At 42.3% G+C, this 19,916-nt stretch overlaps 1 protein-coding gene across 2 annotated transcripts in view; it reads left to right on the plus strand.

Annotated features, from left to right (window-relative positions):
- TYK2 (tyrosine kinase 2) overlaps positions 1–19,916 on the plus strand; it is a 579,821-nt gene that overhangs the window by 126,270 nt on the left and 433,635 nt on the right. The gene's annotated exons all lie outside the window — the stretch shown is intronic.

A 19,916-nucleotide genomic window follows, 5' to 3' on the forward strand; every position in this document is an offset into this window, starting at 1 on the left:
CTGGAGCTCCGGGCAATCTGACTGGCATTGAAGGAATTTCTTCCTGTTCTAAAAGGGAAGCTAGTGCAGGTGTTCACGGACAACACCACTGTAATGTGGTACTGCAACAAGCAGGGCGGTGTGGGGTCGTGGACCCTTTGTCAAAAGGCTCTGCGTCTCTGGACATGGCTAGAACAGCAGGGTGTAACCCTGGGTGTTCAACACCTGCGAGGTTCTCTGAATGCCAGGGTGGACAAACTCAGCTGTCTGTGCCTAGCGGATCATGAATGGTATCTCCACCCAGATGTGGTGCAAGGACACTTTCAGCAGTGTGGAGAGCCTTGGTTAGATCTGTTCGCCTCCGCAGAGAACGTGCAATGTCAGCAATATTGAGTGTTGAAGTTTCCAAGGTGGCAGTCGCTCAGCGATGCTTTTCGACACAAGTGGAATTCAGGCCTCCTGTACGTCTTTCCACCCATACTACTTCTGCCCAGAGTTTTCCAGAAAATCAAGAACGACTGGGCCAAAGTAATCCTAGTGGCTCCAGATTGGGCAAGGAGAGTTTGGTATCCCGAGCTTCTGAAAATGAGCATCAATCCTCCAATCAGGTTGCCTCTTTGGGAGGATCTTCTGTCGCAGCAGCAGGGGAAGGTTCTCCACCCAAACCAGTCAGCTCTGCGTCTACATGCGTGGAGATTGAGCAGCGACAGTTGATGGCTTTTTACCTTCTTTCCAAAGTCTGTAAAGTTATTTTGGCAGCCAGGTGTCCCTCCACTAAAACGGTATGCGCCTGACGTTGGAAACGCTTTGTATATTATTGTACAGAAAGGTCTATTGATCCTCTTTCTGCTTCTCTTTCTGATATACTTCTCTTAATACTATTCCTTGCTCATCAGGGTTCTGCCTTGGGGACTCTCAAGGACTATCTTTCTGCCTTATCGGTGTTTCTTTAGCTACCTGATCAGCCTTCACTTTTCAAATCTCCCATTGTACATTGATTCATCAAAGGGCTTGTACATATGTTTCCCCCTACGCCCTTTGTTATGCCCCAATAGAACTTAAATTTGGTCCTCACATTTCTTATATGTGCTCCTTTTGAGCCCTTACACACCTGTCCCCTCCGGCTGCTCACCATCAAAACAGCCTGCTTAGTGGCAATTACATCTGCCAGGAAGGTGAGTGAGATGCAGGTGTTTTCATCCATATCTCTCTATGTTCCCAGACAAGGTGGTTCTCAGAACTCATGCCTCTTTCCTCCCTAAGGTGGTGTCCCCATTCAATCTGGGTCAGAGTATCACCCTGCCCACCTTCTTTGCTCCACCGCATCCCTCTAAAGAAGAGAAGCAACTCCACAGGCTTGACCCAAAAAGAGTGTTATCGTTCCACCCTGACTGCACAAAAGAGTTCCAACTCTTTGTGGGGTATGTGGGAGCAAAGAAGGGTTGGGCAGTGCAGAAACAAACCATTTTATGATGGGTTGTTCTCTGCATCAAGATCTGCTGCACATTGGCTAGGAAGCAGCCTCCTGTGGGCTTATTCTACCAAGGGCAAACTGCTACCACTGCGCTAGCTTGGGGCGTTCCAGTCCTGGATATCTGTCAGGCAGCAATGTGGGCATTCTTGCAAAACATTACTGCCTGGACAATCTGGTACAGAGAGACGGATACTTTGCCCATTCGGTCCTACAGGACTTTTTAGTGTAAGTAGAAGTATCCGCAGCCCACCGTCAGGAGGTTATGGCTTGCGTATCTATTCTAAAGTAAGGAATCTGCAGCTAGAAGTCTCTATCAGATGACCAAGTTACTTACCTTCAGTAACTTATTATCTGGTAGAGACTCTATCTAGCTGCAGATTCCTTACACCCACCCATGTCTCCCCGCTCTGTGGATTTGTCCAGCATGGTTAGGGTTTATCCCTTTTAGGGCCCTAGTTTTGCACAGAAGAACTAATGCTTCTATCCATGACTCTGCGCTTCTGCCGTGGAATTTCGTGGGTAAAAGAACTGACGTATGTGTGCCGGGGTGGTGCCTTTATAGGCAACCATGATGTCTTAGACGGCTCCAACGACACCACGCGCAGGGTACTGCTCAGCAAAAAATTCTGGATTCCAAACTGACGCCAGGAAATTCTAAGGTAAGGAATCTGCAGCTAGATAGTCTCAACCAGATAATGTATTACCGAAGGTAAGTATCTTGTTCTTTGGTGTTAAAACATAGGTTTTGGGGGTCAGGTAGTAAATAATTCCTCAAAGCAACCCTTTGCCGTTTTCCAAAATGGCTGCTCTATAATGCTGTGTTTTAGCCATCATATTGGTAATTTATTTAATATTGTTTTTGTTTAAATCTTTCCGTTGATTCAAATTCGTAAACCTGAGTGAAGCAGGTGGTAGCAGAGGATCTTTACCTCCTGACAGAGTGTTGCTAACCACAAAATCTGATGACTTCTTCAACAAAGAAAAATGTGTCATATGCCAAACTAATCTGAAAGAAAGGCTAGCATCCACTGCGGCTGGACAGAAGAGAGGTTGGGATCTTACAAATATATGGCAAGATGAAGTTCATAAAAGATTGAAACTGATGGGTTAGGAGGATCAAATATTTTATAATTGTAACAAGCGTTGCAAGACGTGTACAATGGAAAAAAGCCTGGAATAAAATTGTCACAAAATAGCAGAAACCAGAGAATCACAACAAGAATCTGAATCTTCTGAAAAAGTGAAGACAACCAAACCCAATGGCCATCCACTTAGAAGATCGATGGCTACCCCTCATCCACCTCCAACAACTGATCTGAAAGCAGAGGATCTTCAATGTTGTTATCTGTGGTTTAGCCAGATCAAGGGCCAAAGGTATTGATGAAAGAACAAAGTACAGAGTATGTGAGTCTCAAGGGGCAAACATCTGCAGATAATTTCTTCCAGGATAAAGATTTTAGGCCGAGTTGCTGATCTAAACAGTGAAGTATATGTATTTGCAGCAGATTTGTATGGTCACCTGAAATGCATGTGTAAAACTTAATTTGCTTTTTCAAAGACTGCAAACTTAACTGAAGGCTGGCATTTACATTGCTGCTGGGATTCGAAAATAGGCATGTACAATGAGCTCCCAGCAGCAATGTAAATGCCAGCCTTCAGTTAAGTTTGCAGTCTTTGAAAAAGCAAATTAAGTTTTAAAGATACTCTCAAGTGCTGGTTACGGGTTCACACTAAGTGAGATCAAAGAAATATTGGTCAACATTGATGAAACTGTATTGATCCATAATAATGAAATTAAGATTTTTCAGGTGAGCTGATTTGACTCCTGAAGTTCTTGTTGCCAAAGTAAGATCATAGGATGCATTAAAATCAGCAGGAACCATTTTGAGAAACGTCCTGAAAGATTTAGATTTTGTACTTAGTTGCAAATTATGTGATGCCCCAGAGCTCCACAAATCATGGGAGTCAACAAGAATGCCTGATGTTGCTCTAACACTTTTGACATTGTTTAATATCCGCAACACATAACTGTTACAAACTAAAGTTCTTGAGTTTGGAATAGAAACCAACAACATTGATGATAGCTTTGAAGATATAAGTAAAGACATGGAAGACAATCCCATGAACTGACAGGCTTATGCTGTGCAAATGTGCTGTTGTTTCCAAATCATGTTTTATGAATGACCTCACAGCAAAAAGAAAACTCTGCTACACATGACTGCCAAGGCAATCTATGATAAGTGGAAAAGTAGACAGCTAATCACTTCAATGAATAGGTTTGGTGTATCAACAAGTTATAATGACATTGTACGGAGCAGGAACTTGTTAGCAACCCATGCTGTTAAATCTTGTGAATGTGACAGCACACCACTTCCTAGTTACTTTACCAGGAAAGGATTTACAATTGGTCCTCTTGATAATTTTCATTTTGAAGACCGCTCCTCTTTGTCTGGTACATCCAGCACACATGATACTGCCATGGTGCTTTCTCAAGACTGTACCAGTGAAGTAGCTGCTGGAAAACAAGCTGTGTCCGCTGCAGGCATACACAAAGCTGCAAACGTATAACCCAGCTGTCTTGCCAACGTTTGAAAAATCACTACAAGTAATCAACACGTCCCAGTCTACCAGAAAGTTTCAAAGTGGCTGAGGACATGGATCTTTTTCTCCCTAATGCTGAAGTCCGCAAAGCTGATTTAACTGAATTTATCATATTGCTTATTCTGTGCGGACTGAAGGATAAAGAAAAGCCAGTTCCTCTGTGAGCTGGAGTTCATGTTCTGATCCCCCAGAATACCGTCCCACTGATGAAGGTTGGGTTTTTACCACTAATAACATCTCCAGTCACAAACTACTCTAAAACGATTTCCAAAATGTGAGTACTCAGCTTGAAAACTAGCCTATCCTGCCAATTTTCTACGATGAATGTGATTTCTGTATTGTAGATGACATTTTTATGAGAAATCCATTAGAATTTAATGATCTTTATCCAAAGAAGGACGCTTTCCACATGACAAAAGTTGCATTGCGGTGTGCAGGAAGTTATCTCAGTAGATGTGGGATAGACGATGAACTTCTTGAGGCTGAAATCTTTGTAAGCAAAACTGTCCACACAGTATTTAGTGGAACTCATTTTGTTTGTTACAAAGTATACAAATCATATGTGAGGCTATAGAAACACTGCGTTGGAATGCTTTCTGGAACAAGAATGACAAATTAGGTTTTACATATCTTATCTCAGATGTGAACAGGGCACAGGGTGCACTTCATTAAAAAAAACATAATGGAAAACCAGGCATTGTTCAATACAGAGTACCTAAACATCAAGTTCATAGAGTTTGTCAAAGAATGTGAATAAAAATCTGAACTTTGCAAGTACTGGGGAAATGTTTTACACATGATAGTTCATTAGAAAACTTGGTACATGCTGATCGGGAATGTGATTGGGAGCTCCGTGTGAAGACTGTGGAGTCACTGATTACTGTGTTTTGCGAATTCAGTTGGATAAACTATCAGAGATATGGGTACTGGTATTTGGAAAGAGTGAAGACGTTAGAGGTGGAAAAGCCATACCTCTACAGAAATTTAATCCAAAGACATTTTGTGGTGAAAGACAGAGAGGGAAGGTTCAGTGATGTGGCTGCAGATCTGAAACTGGAACAGACAATCCACAGAGTACAGAAAAGCGCTAAGAGAATTATTAGTCAGATACGTAAAAGTGAATATGTTGCTCAATGGCAGCTAGTTTACCAGGAAGTTCTTTCCATTAGCTATGTTTTCAGAGAGATGACAAATTCAAAATTAATGGACCATCTTGAAACTGTAGCTCACCACAAACTTGTGGAAAAGAGAGGGAATCGCTTTACTAAACGTTTTGACAGCCTTCTTTATTTCATGCAACAGCAAGGAAACCCATTTGAAATGACTGAGCCTGTGTGACTACACAACTTTGTGACCAAACAATATGTGGATAACGATATTAAGACACGTCTACTAGATGTCCTGGATCATTGATCGAAACAATATACAGAACTGAAGCAGGAGAGATTTGTTTTGAAAAAGAAAAAGCTGCGGGAGATAGTCACAGACGGTAAACCTCCACACTTTAACTGCCGTAGTAAGAGTTTTGTCCAACCAGCCACTACAAAACAGGTAACAAAAAAACAATTTTCGCAAGCACATAGATAGATGGATGTAGCAAAAGAAAGGAGTCCATTTATCAAGGACATTCTGTTGCACGTTCTTCTTCCAAAAAACACATTATATGATGGAGATGCTGCAACCAAACCAGTGAAGCGCAGACTCGTACAAGAGCTAAAAAAAAAAACAACTTTCACCTGAAGAATTTCAGTTCAAAAAGGTGTCCTCATTGAAAACTGCTGTTGTTGTGGACAAAATGTCACAATTGCAAGGTCAAAATTTCATCCATGTAAAACTTCGGAGACGTCGTTCAGACTTTTTTACAGATATCAGTGAGTTTGCGCCTTGCAAGAACTGCACATGGTCTTCAACAGTTATTTTGAACTATCTGTCAAAGAATGTGAGAGAATCAAACACATATCTACCAGTGGAACAATTGAGCTTGCTTGCATCAAAACTTTGACACCTATACCTGTGCAACTTGATAAGAAGAAGTTGGAGATGTTAACTCGCCAAAACATTCCTGGTGCTTCAGTGAACACTGAATTTCCCACAATTGCAAGTGAAATGATTGTCAATGAGGAGTTGGTGCCTGCAGAGAGAGATTCCGAAAAGTCTGGGCCATATTGTTCAAGAACTTGACAGCAAATTGGAGGAAGCTGACCTTTGTGTGGCTGCCACGTGATGAGTGGGATATTCAAAATGTTTCCAATCAAATCATAGTACTGTCAAATGACACAGCTGTTATTATTGTGCTACTTAGATGTGTTGTAATGTTCATAAGTCAAGGAAAGTCAGACTTATGGATACGTTATGGACCAGGCGAGAAAAGGCACTTCATCCTGCTTCATATTCTGTACAAGAAACTTGACCTAGAGATGCCTAGTGTTCTAATCTTGGCTGGGGGTGGGTGGCGAGCTCTGCTCTGCTCTGCTGGCGGAGCTAACAGAGTTTTTGGCATTCCGTGCTCCGCTTGGAATGCGGAGTACACCCAAAAACTCTGCTAGCCCTGCCAGTGGAGCGGAGCTCACCATGTGTGCCTTGCAGCCCAGTTATAGGCTCCACAAGCGCAGACTGTGTGCTTGCAATGTGCAGCCCATAACTGGCTTGCAGTGCGCACTCTCGGCCTGATGTTAGTTCAGCAGTGTGGAGCTGCTGCTGGCACCAGATCTGGACCGAATCCTTCAGGCCTCCCTCTGCCAGCAACCTGGGCCGGACTTTGGTGCAGGGGACAGAGGGAGGCAGAGCGCCAGGCTGCTGGCATCGAGGACCCAGGTGAGTCCTTGTGTGTTCTATTTTTTTTTATGTGCACACTTGTGCACAAGAGGCCTGAAACAGCAGCTTTCACTGCCTACAGCCCTGGCCTGAACTTAGGCCGGGCCGTAGGCAGTGAAAGCTGATGTTTCAGGCCTCTTGTGCACCAGCCTGCCCTTTGTGCAGTGCATAGGGGACAGGTCGGTGCACAAGAGGCCTGAAACAGCAGCTTTCACTGCCTATGGTGCTGGCCTGAACTTAGGCCGGGGCCATAGGCAGTGAAAGAAAGCTCCTGATCTCATAAGCGCGAAGCAGTGTCGGGCCTCGATAGCCAGGCCCAACCCTGCTTAGCACTTCCGAGATCAGGCACATTTGGGTGAGGGTGCTACTCTGCCTCACACGGAACTCTGCCCCCGCTGAATCCCACTGAGTTTTTTTTATCAACTCTCCTGAATTCCACAGAGTAGAACTCTGTCAACTCCGCCAAGGCCTAATCAAGGCGCATATTCCTACGGGTAGTGACAATATGACAAAATTGAAACAATGCTTGGAGCTTTAACTACTGAACCTGTGAAGTTTCTAAAAGATTGCTGAGACAGGAGAAGAATGCGACTTTAAAGACTTAGAAAAATAACTTATGCATGTGTGGAAAACGAGTTCCGACTGTCTCACGTTTGACAATCTTTGCTGCAGTGAGTTCAAGAGATCAGTCCTGCTAAGCGACCTTCCACCGACGTCATATTCTGCACGTGCACACATTAAAAGAGCGTTCTACTTGATCAGAAGATGTGTAAATGATTTGGATCATGCATATGTAGAGAAAGATCTGTGTGAATTTGCTTGGGAAGATATTGATGGGGTGCTAAAACCTATGAAATTTCTAAACTCCTCTTCCCGCAGAACTTACACATAATTGTATTTGCAAAGCTTGTGTTACAAAAAAGTCCCTGTCGATGTGCTCTCCTCAAATGTTCAACATTCTGCAAATGTACCATGAGTGATTGCCGAAACAAAGTGAACTATGAAAATGTGTCCAAAACAGGAATAATAAACATTATTTTTTTCATATTCTGATCATAAACACAGTTTGGTGTTTACATCAAAGGATTAACCCCTTGGTACCTCACTTGTGTGGGTAGGCCTAGTGCCCGCAACAGGAAATGCCCCAAAACACAAAGTGGACACATCACATTTTCTCAAAGAAAACAGAGGTTTTTTTTGCAAAGTGCCTACCTGTGGATTTTGGCCTCTAGCTCAGCCGCCACCTAGGGAAACCTACCAAACCTGTGCATTTTTTAGAACTCGAGACCTAGGGGAATCCAAGATGGGGTGACTTGTCGGGCTCTCACCAGGTTCTGTTACCCAGAATCCTTTGCAAACCTCAAAATGTGGCTAAAAAAAACACTTTTTCCTCACATTTCGGTGACAGAAAGTTCTGGAATCTGAGAGGAGCCACAAATTTCCTTCCACCCAGCGTTCCGCCAAGTCTCCCGATAAAAATGGTACGTACCTCACTTGTGTGGGTAGGCCTTGTGCCCGTGACAGGAAATGCCCCAAAACACAACGTGGACACATCAAAATGATCAAATAGAAAACTACCTGTTTTTGCAGGGGGGGCACCTGCATTTTCAGTCCTGGGCTCAGCACCCATCTAGGGAAACCTACCAAACCCAGATATTTCTGAAAACTAGACACCCGAGGGAGTCAAGGGAGGTGTGACTTGCATGGATCCCCCAATATTTTCTTCCCCAGAATCCTCAGCAAACCGCAAATTTAGCTAAAAATCACATTTTTCCCACATTTCTGTGTGGGATCACTGCACCGGGACAAATTTCCTACCACCCAACGTTCCCCTCAGTCTCCCGGTAAAAATGATACCTCACTTGTGTAGGTGGGCCAAGTGTGTGTGACAGGGAAGAGCCAAAACACGTCGAAATTGAGGGGGAACCAAAGTGGGTTCAAAAGGGCAGTTTGAAAAAAAACATTTTTAGGCTGACAAGTGCAGCAGAAATTTTATCGGTATAGATGAGACAATGCTGGGTGGTAGGAATTTTGTGGATTACTGCAGATTCTGGAAGGTACCATCACAAAAATGTGGGAAAAATCTGTGCTTTCCAGCAAAGTTGCAGGTTTGCAGGGCATTGTGGGTAAGGAAATGTTGTGGGTGCATGTGAAGCACACCACCCTGGAATCAACTAGATGTTTAGTTTTCAGATGTGTCTAGGTCTTGTGGATTTTTCTACATGCCAGCTTCCCAAAGTTTTTTTTTTTAAAGCGCAGCCCTCGCCATTCCAAGTGGGACGATTTTGAGAGTTACCAAGTTCTCATGGCCCAAATGTAAAACAAAAACCAAAAATAATCAAATGTCCTCTTGCTTGCCATGGGATAAGATGTTTTAGTGTGTGGGGGAGAGCTGAAAGACTGTTAGCCCCTTCACTTCGGGTGGGGGCATAACCAGGCCCATACTGGTTGGTAGCCACCACCCCACTATTTTCTTTTTTTTTTTTTATTCCTTGGCATCTAGTGGACTTTCTGTCCCCCCCGGGGTGTGGATCGGTGGTAATTGCCCAATCTGCCCACTGGTGGGCAGAACAACTTTGGCCCCATTTATTTGGGGTGGGGGTATGGCCATACCCCCAACCTCTTATTTTGGAAAAAAAAATCTTCCCTGGTCTCTGGTGGGCTTTCTGCCCCCCCTTGGGGGCAGACGGGCCTTCCAAAATAGGCCAATCTGCCCCCAAGGGGGGCAGTTATGGCCAACAGTAATGTGACCCCATGGGGAGAGACCCTTGCCCATGGGGCTGCCCCCTCCAAACAAAACACACACACACACCAATCCATGGTGTGTAGAGGTTTCTGCCCCCTTTGGGGGCAGATTGGCCTAACACAAATAGGCTGATCTGCCCCCAAGGCCTAAATACAATTTGCCCCCCAGGGGAGCGACCCTTGTCTAAGGGGTCGCTCCCCATACATAAAAACATAAAGTAAATAAAAAAAGAAAATGTATCCCTGGTGTCTAGAGGTTTCTGCCCCCCCCCCCCCTCCCCAGGGGCAGATCCGCGTAATTTTTTTATGGCGATCTGCCTCCAGGGGGGGCAGAAAAGGCCTAAAAATATTCCCCCCCGGGGAGTGGCCCTTGCCAAAGGGGCCGCTCCCCTTATGCGTTAGTATTAAAAAAAAATAAAAAAAATCCATGGTGCTGATCTGCCTCCGGGGGGGGTGGGGGGGCAGAAATGGCCTAATAATATTTCTCCCCCCCCCCCCAGGAGGGACCCTTGCCTAAGGGGTTGCTCCACAAATATAAAAAAATATTTATCCCTGGTGTCTAGTGGTTTGGCCTAGAAATAATTTGCCCCCAGAGGAGCAGCCCTTGCCCAAGGGGTCGCTCCCCAAACATAAAAATATGTAAAACAATTTATCCCTGGTGTTGGCCTAATAATGGCCTAGAAATAATTTGCCTCCGAGGAGCAGCCCTTGCCCAAGGGGCTGCTCCCCTTCCTTCAAATAGCCCACAAAACAATATATTCCCTGGTCTCTGGTGGTTTCTGCCCCCCCCGGAGGTTGGCGTTAGAAGGGATGGTGTTAACAGTATCACGTTCCCAAGATGCAAGTCATTCTTTGGTTTGTGAAAACATTTTTAATAGGATCCACTGAATGTGTATTCTTTTATTTGGGTATTTTGCATAATGTTTAGGATCCCTTTCAAGTTACTGTCTGATAAAATTATAGGTAGTGAGGTAATACTGCCACCAAGGATTCTGCCCCCTGCTGCATAATTACAGTGATCCTGACTGACGAATACACCGCTTTGGCAGTCAGTGTGGTATGAGCATTTTGATGCTATTAGTCTATCCAGAAGACACTTTCCCATTAGTCTTACATCTTCCGATGTTCTCTGGTTCTCATTTTCAAGCTCCCCTGCTTCTCGGTACCTTTAGGTGCACAAGGCTACATAAAACAATTTTCAACTTAACATTATCATATAAAAATAATTGGACTGCAGATATCTTTTTTTATCTCGGTAGAAATCTCTACATGATGAGCCTCTGAAAAGCTAGCTCCCTTGCCAGTAAAACCTGTTTTTCAAAATACGTTTGTGATTCATCAGTTTGTCAGCCCTGCAGTTTTATCTCCATTCGGTAGAGGCTAGTTACTTCCATCGCTGGGCACACTGCCAGAAGATCATAGTCTGGTGATTGGGTAACCATGTTTTTCCCCCCTGATTTTATTTAGGTTGACTTTTTGTTTCTGTTTCGATGTATTCTTTTCTCCCTGTCTGTTTGCACAGTGGTGTTCTATTCCTGGGGTTTTTGTGGCCTCTCTACTGTTCCCATGATATTTGTAACCATTTTCTAATTCTATACACAGATTAGATTTTCATGTATTTGTATGTCTCCCTGAGGAACTTGGACTCAACTGTACTCTCTTGAAGCACCTAAAACTCCACCGTTTCAGATTGTATTTTCATGACCTGTGCCTGTCTTCACATTTGGGACCCCCCTTTAGCCCTCCACTATTACTTTATCTTCTATGCTGTTTATCTTTGTTTCAAGGTGTTGTCCCTTTACTCATGTGACTCTACAAATATAGGTAGGAATAAAAATATTCAGCCATACCACTTTATACATTGCTATGTGTAGATAACACCTGCTGGGATTAGCATTTGCTTCTCAAGCTTGCTCTTGGTCTCGTAGAGCAGTAGACCTTGTTGATAGGGTATTTTTTCACTTATATAAAACACACCACTAACATCCTGCATTGTGTCGCCATTGTTGCAAGTCTGTTTTGGAGGTGGTTGTTGTCCCAAAGGAACCTCCAGTGAATTGTACTTTTGCTTGTGTATTGTTAGTGCTGAAGATGCGAAATGTCTGGGCTGTCTCTGTCAACCTCTAACACTTTGCCAGTGTAAGACTTCTCTTAACCTGATTGCATGTCTCAATGCTTAGAAAGTGATGGTTATTGTCAGTACTTTGGAGCAAGTCTTCTGATACCGCTTCTAGACCTAGCTGCTCATTGTTCGTTGAAGCCAGGCATACAAAAGTATCTTTTGGCCATTATTCTTTTACAGCTTCAGATGCTACAGCACAAACTCATGAACTCTTCGTTCTAAGCTAGATGTTTGCAAGGTGTTTTCATGAAGTTATATCTTTTGGGATATTAGAGGGAGTCTGCTAGACTAGCACTTGTATAAAACAAACACTGTGGATTGCTGACAATTGGTGGAAAAGATGTTAGGTTCTACACCACAGGCAAGGCTTATTGAAAACTTAATGGTGGAAAGCCGTAGTGGAGGCGTCTCTCCCACCGGGCCATCTAGCAAATTGAAATGCAAGACTGTGGTGTTCTTCTAACCATAAGGTGCATTTGTGCCATTTGAGAAGGTTCACAGAGCCTTTGAACATATTTGTGTATAGTAAATCTGCTCTGCCTTCTGTAAATTGTGCCAATAGACTAAAGTGCTTGGCTTTTACTTTTTACCTTAAGTAATGGTCCAGATTCTATGGTCTCACGTACTTATGCAAATATTATGGTAAATGTTCATGGACAACTCAGCTAGAAGAGGCTGGCATAATATTTCAAGGGTAATCTATTTTACCCAGCAACAAGGAAGGTGTTGATGTAAACACAACATGGGCTTAGGGTTTTTTAAAGTAGTGTGTCTGTAAGATTTGTGCGCAACTGGCAGATCAAATGTCTGATTACTAGTAGATCCTAACCAGCGTTTGACCTTACCAGAGTGAGAAAAGATTGAATTCGCAAAATGTAAACCCTGTACATAGTTTATCTATCTTTATTGCACATTTTGCTGTTGTTTCTTTATTTTCTCCTGCCTCCGGAATAGCAGAACAAAAACTGAACTAAAACTGCAGTTTTAGTGGTTTTTCTTTCCATATACTGTTATGCCTTGATTTTCCTGTTATTGGTCAGCATTAAGATATTCCTGCTGGCTCACATCTTGTCCTTCTGTACGTGCTCTTGGTTCTAGAGTTTCTCCTGCACTAGATCTTTCTAGCTTTGTAAATCGGTCCTTGTGAAGTGAGAACCTTAAGTTCAGGAAGATGAGAGACTGGCTTTTCACTGTGACCTGAAAGATCTGCACTGAATTTTCTTTCCTTGTTTTTTAGGTCGAGTGTAAGCGTACAGCCTGTTGTATATTTTAGTATACTTCTTATGGCCTTCGAGCAATTTGATTTGTTAGTTTCACTGTCATTTAAAAATCCTTGCTTGCTAGTGGTCAGTAATGGCTACTTGTCTCTCCTTTTTCTCCTTGAGAGCCGGGACCAACTATTGTATAATTACACTTTGTTGTATTCACCTATTCTTTGGGGGTGGAGGGGCTTTTTTTTTTTTTTTTCTTCGCTTCCTGCTTGTGTTAGGTGAAGCGCCCCTTTTCATTTCATTTGTGTTTCATTTCTCTCAGCTTTGCCTCGCCAGTGCTATTTCAGGAAACAGAGCTGTAAATCAGTCTATTATCTTGGTCTCATTTGCTTGGCCATCTCTTGCCATCTGTAGCCCCCTTTCTCGCACACCCTCTCTCCCATCATTGCTGCCGTCCTTCCTGTGCCACTGCTTGGTTTCTTCTAAGCCTGGGAATTGGAATTGCCCATATGCTGCCAGAAGGAGAAGGGAGAACTGCAGGGACTAGCAGCGAACCGGTGTGCAGATGCATTGCAGCTCCAGACCTCCATGTTAGAAGTAGGGAGACCACGGGTACCGATGCTGTCATTCATGTGGCATCACTGTACATAGAGACAGCGCATGGAGCACGAAGTACTGTTTCTGTGGGAATAAACCAACTAGTCTTTTTTTTACTTTGTAAAAAATTTGCGGTCCTGTCCATTCCCTGTTCCTTAACCGAGGCGCATTGGAGCTCATTGCATTGTTTAATCTCTAGTCACTCTATTCCATGTAATGCCGTTTGATTGTTTCAGACTCTCTGCATCTCCCAACCTCAGCACAAAAACTTTAATGTTCCATGCCATACCCCAGGCACTTGTTCCCTATGTCGCTGCTACGCATTGGCTCCCCTTTTATCAAAGCGCCTCATTAGGCCACCTTGTGGCTTCAAAGTGCCTGCATCCCACAGCTATTACCTTCCCTCTGTGTCCCATTGAGTTCCAATTTTATTTTCCGAGTTCACTGCTGTAAAGCCAGTTAGGTGTTTAGCTTATTCTACTTTGGATTCTGCCTTTCCAGTGCTAGTATGTTAATTATTTGTAATGGTGGGCATCCTAACTTGAGGTTTCACACACAAGCTTAAACTTTCCTTTCGAGATCAGTTCAACGAGGCTACAGAAGACAGACTGCTGCTGGGAGACGAAGAACATTTGTGCTTTAAGTTGATAATTTGGTTTGATTTTTTTTGTGTTGGCTTGATTCACCTAGCACACAGCTAGTTAATGGGTTTCTTCGAGGGTTATTATCACAGATTGGGCCCGCTGTAGCTTTTGAAAGAATAGGATTTCGACAAAGCTACCTTAGGCTCACGAAGCTTAAAAGCCTTAATAGGTTTTTAAGGGCAATCAATTTAAAACCGATCGCCTACAGTTCAAGATGTTGGTGGCCTTTTAGCCAAAACGTGTAAAATTACATCCCTAATGCATTGCCAGAAAAGAAAGAGCTGCAGCAACAGTCTGCACTTTCGATTGATTGTGCACACTTTTTTTTCGTGGTTTAAAATTAGCATTATTTTGAGCTGTTGTGGCCAACGTTTTGTAATATTAGTTTTTGTGTGAACTAATCTGAACTTAAGTCGTAACTGCATTACTGAAAGGGCTCCATGCATGTGCAAACTGTTCACTGATGGCTGTGATGTGTGGTCCTGGAAGGTCGGGCTAATACTCCAGAGCCTTCTTTGGAGCGCTTTCAGCTGCATCTTTTCAACACATTCCTTTTGTTTTTCAGATATTGGGCGGGGCTAGTCGACCTCCTGTAGTTTGACAGATGATTTTCCTCTGCTGACACAAACCCATCTCTCTTTTCACTGTTGGCAGTGCATTTTATAATGGCCTAGTAAACAGAGCTTGGTTTTGCCTGTTTTAGTGTACCTTGCACTGTCCTGTTTTCCAAACTGCTTTCCAAAATGCGGGGTCGCCTAGTCCATTGAAACGGCTGCAATGCCATGTAAAATCTTTTTAAACAAGTTCTGTTGTAAGTAGATTCTGGAAGGCAGCAGTGTACTTAACTCGCACTTGCTAAACATTCTCCTAGTTCTTAAGTTTCTCATTTACAAACAGGATTAAGTCAAGTTTTGCATTGTATTCTGGGACTTGCTGTCCTGTTGGTCATTGCAACATCAGGACTACAAGTTCCTGAATGCAAAATGGAATCAAAACCCTGGACTTAGATGAGCTATTTACATGTGGCTCTCGCAAACTTGTGAGCTCCTATCGAAAGGTTGTAGGAATGTTTAATGTTGTTAGCTCATATTCTACACAGGGAAACCAGATTAATACCCCATTTAGCATAAATCTGTAAAGGGCAATGTGGATTTTTAAAAATTGTGGGTGGAACCATGATGTGTTTTAAGCAGCTTTGTTATTGGTTTAGTGTCCTTGGTTCCCACTCCTTATCTGGCGACCGCTTTTTAATTTCTATAGCCTGTCTGTTCATTTTTCGTTTCGAAGATACCTCTGTATTGTTCACTGTCTAAAAGCCACGAAACCTCTTCCAAAGTTGTGACCATGGAGAAACATAAGCTACAGGTTTATCCAATCATCTGTAGAAAGTGTGATGGCTGGTGATATTTACTTCGAACATGTGCACTCCATCAGACCTGGGAGTTTTACTTTTACAAATGTTTCTAGTGTTGCACATCTAGATTTTTCGCTGTGTGCATTTAAAAAAAAAAATCTGTGAAAAATGTAGATTTTTCATAAGTCTTAAGCTAGAATAATTATGCATCCGAATTGGCCCTAAATTAATAGGTGACACAATGGGAGTACCAAACGATCTTTTTTCTGACCTTTCCTCGTAGACTTTTTCCTTTGGTTTTGGGACGTTCTGGGACACGTTCAATCGGGTAAGCACTCCTTGTCAATAATTCCCTTTGAGCCTGATAGTTTGCTCTATATCATTTCAATATCAGGGAAAGAAGGTGTTTGAGTAGAGGAATATAGCTTTTGCTGCACAGATCCTCATGTGGAATGAAGAATGACATTAAGCATGTTTTAATTTTATTGCACTTAATTGTGTTTAGAAGGAATTAACCTTCAGTCCTTTAATCGTGAAGGAATCCAATGTCTGGCAGGCAACTTCATCCAGTATCTTTTATTTCGTCTGGACTCTCTCTCCTGTGGCCCCTCCTTGCCAGTCCTCACAACATCCACACACTGGGCATAGCTTATCTCCTTTATTGGGGCCATACATCTCAAGTAGCTTTTTTGCTTCACTCTCATGTCCTAGTATGCTGACTTCACTTTGATTATAGCTTGCTAGCCAACATATGTTTTTTTTAATTTATCTTAAAGAATATGTGCTGAATTTGTCAAAAGTAAGAATGCTTGTGGATGTTTATCTTTTTTTTTCTAGATTAGGTAGTAGTTAGATGTGCTTTATATTTCATCTGCATGCATTTGCTTCTGATTGCCCCTATTTTTGGAGGGGTTTGTTTTTCTTTGCACTCCAGCCTTTCCTGTACATAATATTTGCAAATCTTGGCTCCACCAAGACATGGAAGCATTAAAAGAAACGTACATTTAACAGACAATATGTATGCCAGAAAGGAGGAAATCTTTTGTTACTATCAGCTTTAAGATCATGCGCATTAAAGAAATGCTCTTGTTTGGTGAAATAGTGTGGGTTGTCCAAAACGTGTTGCTTATCCATAGTACAGAAATGCCACTTATTTAGTGCAAACCTGGAGAAATATGTTCGAGAAAATAAAATGGTGTGCGATGATAAAAATGCTATTTCATTTTCATGTGATACAATTTTGCTGCAGTCTTTAATGCTGACTATTAGTGATTTTCCTTGTCAGTCTCTGCAGGCACCAGCCTTTCTGCGGCAGCCTTCTCGCAATAGTTTCTCTTCTCTGGTAGGTGGGACCATCTGCCTCTTTCTTTCTGTAGTAACTCTCGATAATGCTTAAGACAGGCTTGCCAGCTTCCTGTAATGACATGTGGTGGGTCACCGGATTCCAATAATGATTAAGTGGGGGCCCCTGCTTCAAGTAATGATTAAGTGGGGATCCCCTAAAGTTGTGCATTGTACCTTCCCTGTGAGGGAGCTTGCTTTGTATCTTCTCTGTGAGGGACACTTGCATTGTACCTTCTCTGTGAAGGAAGCTTGCACTGCTGCTGTGCTGTATCTGTGGGTGTGAGGGAAGCTTGCACTGCTGCTGTGCTGTACTGTATCTGCTCTGGTTGTGAGGGAAGCTTGCACTGCTGCTGTACTGTATCTGCTGTGTGTGAGAAAAGTTTGCATTGCACCTTCTGTATCTGCTCTGTATGTAAGGGAAGCTTGCATTTCTGCTGTGCTGTATATACTGTGCTGTATATACTGTATGCGACGGAAGCTTGCACTGCTGATGCATGTGCTGTATCTGCTGTAAGTGATGCTTGCACTGCTGCCTGTACTGTATCTTTTGTGTGTGAGGGAAGCTTGCGTTGTACCTTCTCTGTGAGGGAGCATGCACTGCTGCCTGTGCTGTATCTGCTTTGTGCGAGGGAAGCATGCACTGCTGCTGCCTTTACTGTATCTTCTGTGTGTGAGGGAAGCTTGCATTGTACCTTCTGCGTGAGGGATGCTTGCATTGTACCTTCTCTGAGAGGGAAGCTTGCACTGCTGCTGTGTTGTATCTGCTGTGTGTAAGGGAAGTTTACACTGCTGCTGCCTGTGCTGTATCTGCTCTGGTTGTGAGGGAAGCTTGCTATCTGCTGTGTGTAACTGGAGGGCGCACCACTGCCTGTACTGTATCTGCTGTGTGTGAGGGACGTTTGCATTGTACCTTCTCTGTGAGGGAGCATGCACTGCTGCCTGTGCTCTCTCTGCAGTGTGAGTGAAGCAATGCACTGCTGCTGCCTGTACTGTATCTGCTGTGTGTAGGAAAAGCTTGCATTGTACCTTCTGTGTGAGTGAAGCTTTTACTGCTACCTGCACTGTATCTATTCCTTGTGTAAGGGAAGCTTGCATTGCACATTGTCTGAGCGGGAAGCTTGCACTGCTGCTGTGTGAGAGGGAAGCTTGCAGTGTACCTTCTGTGTGAGGGAAGCTTCCACCAGTCCCTAAATAAACTACCTATCCCTCTCTATCTTTCTTTTTTTAGTTTGAAAATAGAAAGTTTATTGAAGATTCATACAATTTTCAAAAGATATAAATACATTTGATAACAAGAGAGAAAAGAAAACAGTAACAGTTCAGTGTCCTAAAAGGTGCATCATAAGCAGCATAATACACATATTAATACTTTAAATTGCAAAATGTACATGGATATATTTAAATAAATATATCAGTAGAAAAAGTTATAAACAATAGGTTAAGTACAATAAAAGATAAGGAGAAACAGTTCATGGTGGTTTAGAAACCTCTTCGTTTCTAGGAAAATGATTGCATGCAGAGTAAGCCAAAGAGTTAAGGTAATTCGTAATAGGCTACCATAACATCTCTCTTTTAATACCCAGGGACACAGGGTAAACATAAGCCCTATCCAACCGATGGTTATAACATATACCATACCACCAATCCTGAACGGATAATTGAGAGGAGTTTTTCCAAGATTTCGTAATTTGTTGAAAAGCAACAGCCAACAATAGATCCAAAATTACAATAGAGTTTTTTGAAAAACGTGACCAATCAGAGGCAAGGCTGCCTAGCAATATATTTGCAAAAGTTAAGGAGATTTGAGTTTTAAAAATGATATTAATCTGATTCCAAACCCTAATCCAAAATTGAAAAGTGTATGGGCACTCAAAGAGCATGTGTTTAAGATCTGAAACCGGTTCACTACAAGACCAGCATGCGGGCAAAAGTTTTAAATTAATTTTATGTAAAGATGAAGGTGTAATTAATAGTCTATATAAATAAAAAATAAAGTTTGAATTGCATTATCTGCTCTTGAGGTCTTTTGTATTTTAATCTACACATTATTCCATAATGAGGGAGAAAGTGAAATAGCCAAATCTTTCTCCCATTGTATTTCTATTGCTGATTTCGGCCTATCTGCAGGAAGAGCTGTAACTGTTTGGTAAATACGGGAAGCTGAGGCAGAGTGCAGCAACAAGTTCTTAATTGGAGAACAACGAACCAATGGTGCTTGCTGAACTGAGAAAGATTGATAAGAAGAATTTATAGCTTGTATTGGAGCCTCATATTTCTTATTAAAAGAGGATGGAAGTGAAAAAAGAAAACGTGCTTGCTCAAAAGAAAGAGGGGAATCAGTGTCAAAAAAGTTGGTGGACCCACTTCAACCCCTTCAAATGCCACGATTTCCAGTAAATGGTTTTATTATTTAACTTGATGAGTTTGTTGTACCAGATTGACGAATTCAGAAATTGCAGTTTGCCTTCATCATATGAAGTAAAAATAGGTTGCAAAATTCTGCATGAATTTTTCAAAATCGGGAGGGAAAAAAATGAAGGCTTTTTTGACAGAGTTAATACTTCCGGAAACGTAAAAGGAGCAACAAAGGTTTTTTCAACCTCAACCCATACAGGCAAAAAAGTGGAAACATCTTGGGTCAATAAACAGGAAGCCTGTTTAAGAGAAAAAGCCATATGATAAGAGCGAAGATTTGGAAAATGAACTCCTCCGTTAATTTTAGGTCTCATTAATTTTTGAAGAGACATTCTGGGTCTCTTATTATTCCATGAGAATTTAGTTAAAATAGAGTTCAACCTTTTGAAATAATTATTCGAAATATTAATTGGAATATTTGATAAATGGAAGAGAATGATTGGAAGTAACATCATCTTTAGAGAATCCAATCTTCCCCACTAGGATAGAAATAAATGGTTCCATTTAGATATAAGAGACTCAAGGCTAGAGAATAGTTGCAAGAAGTTACAAGAAATTGTACCCGAAAATGAGGATTTAAACCATAGACCAAGATATTTAATTTTGTGATTGTTCC

Source organism: Pleurodeles waltl, chromosome 4_2 (genome assembly GCF_031143425.1).
Source record: "Pleurodeles waltl isolate 20211129_DDA chromosome 4_2, aPleWal1.hap1.20221129, whole genome shotgun sequence".
NCBI lineage: Eukaryota > Metazoa > Chordata > Amphibia > Caudata > Salamandridae > Pleurodeles > Pleurodeles waltl.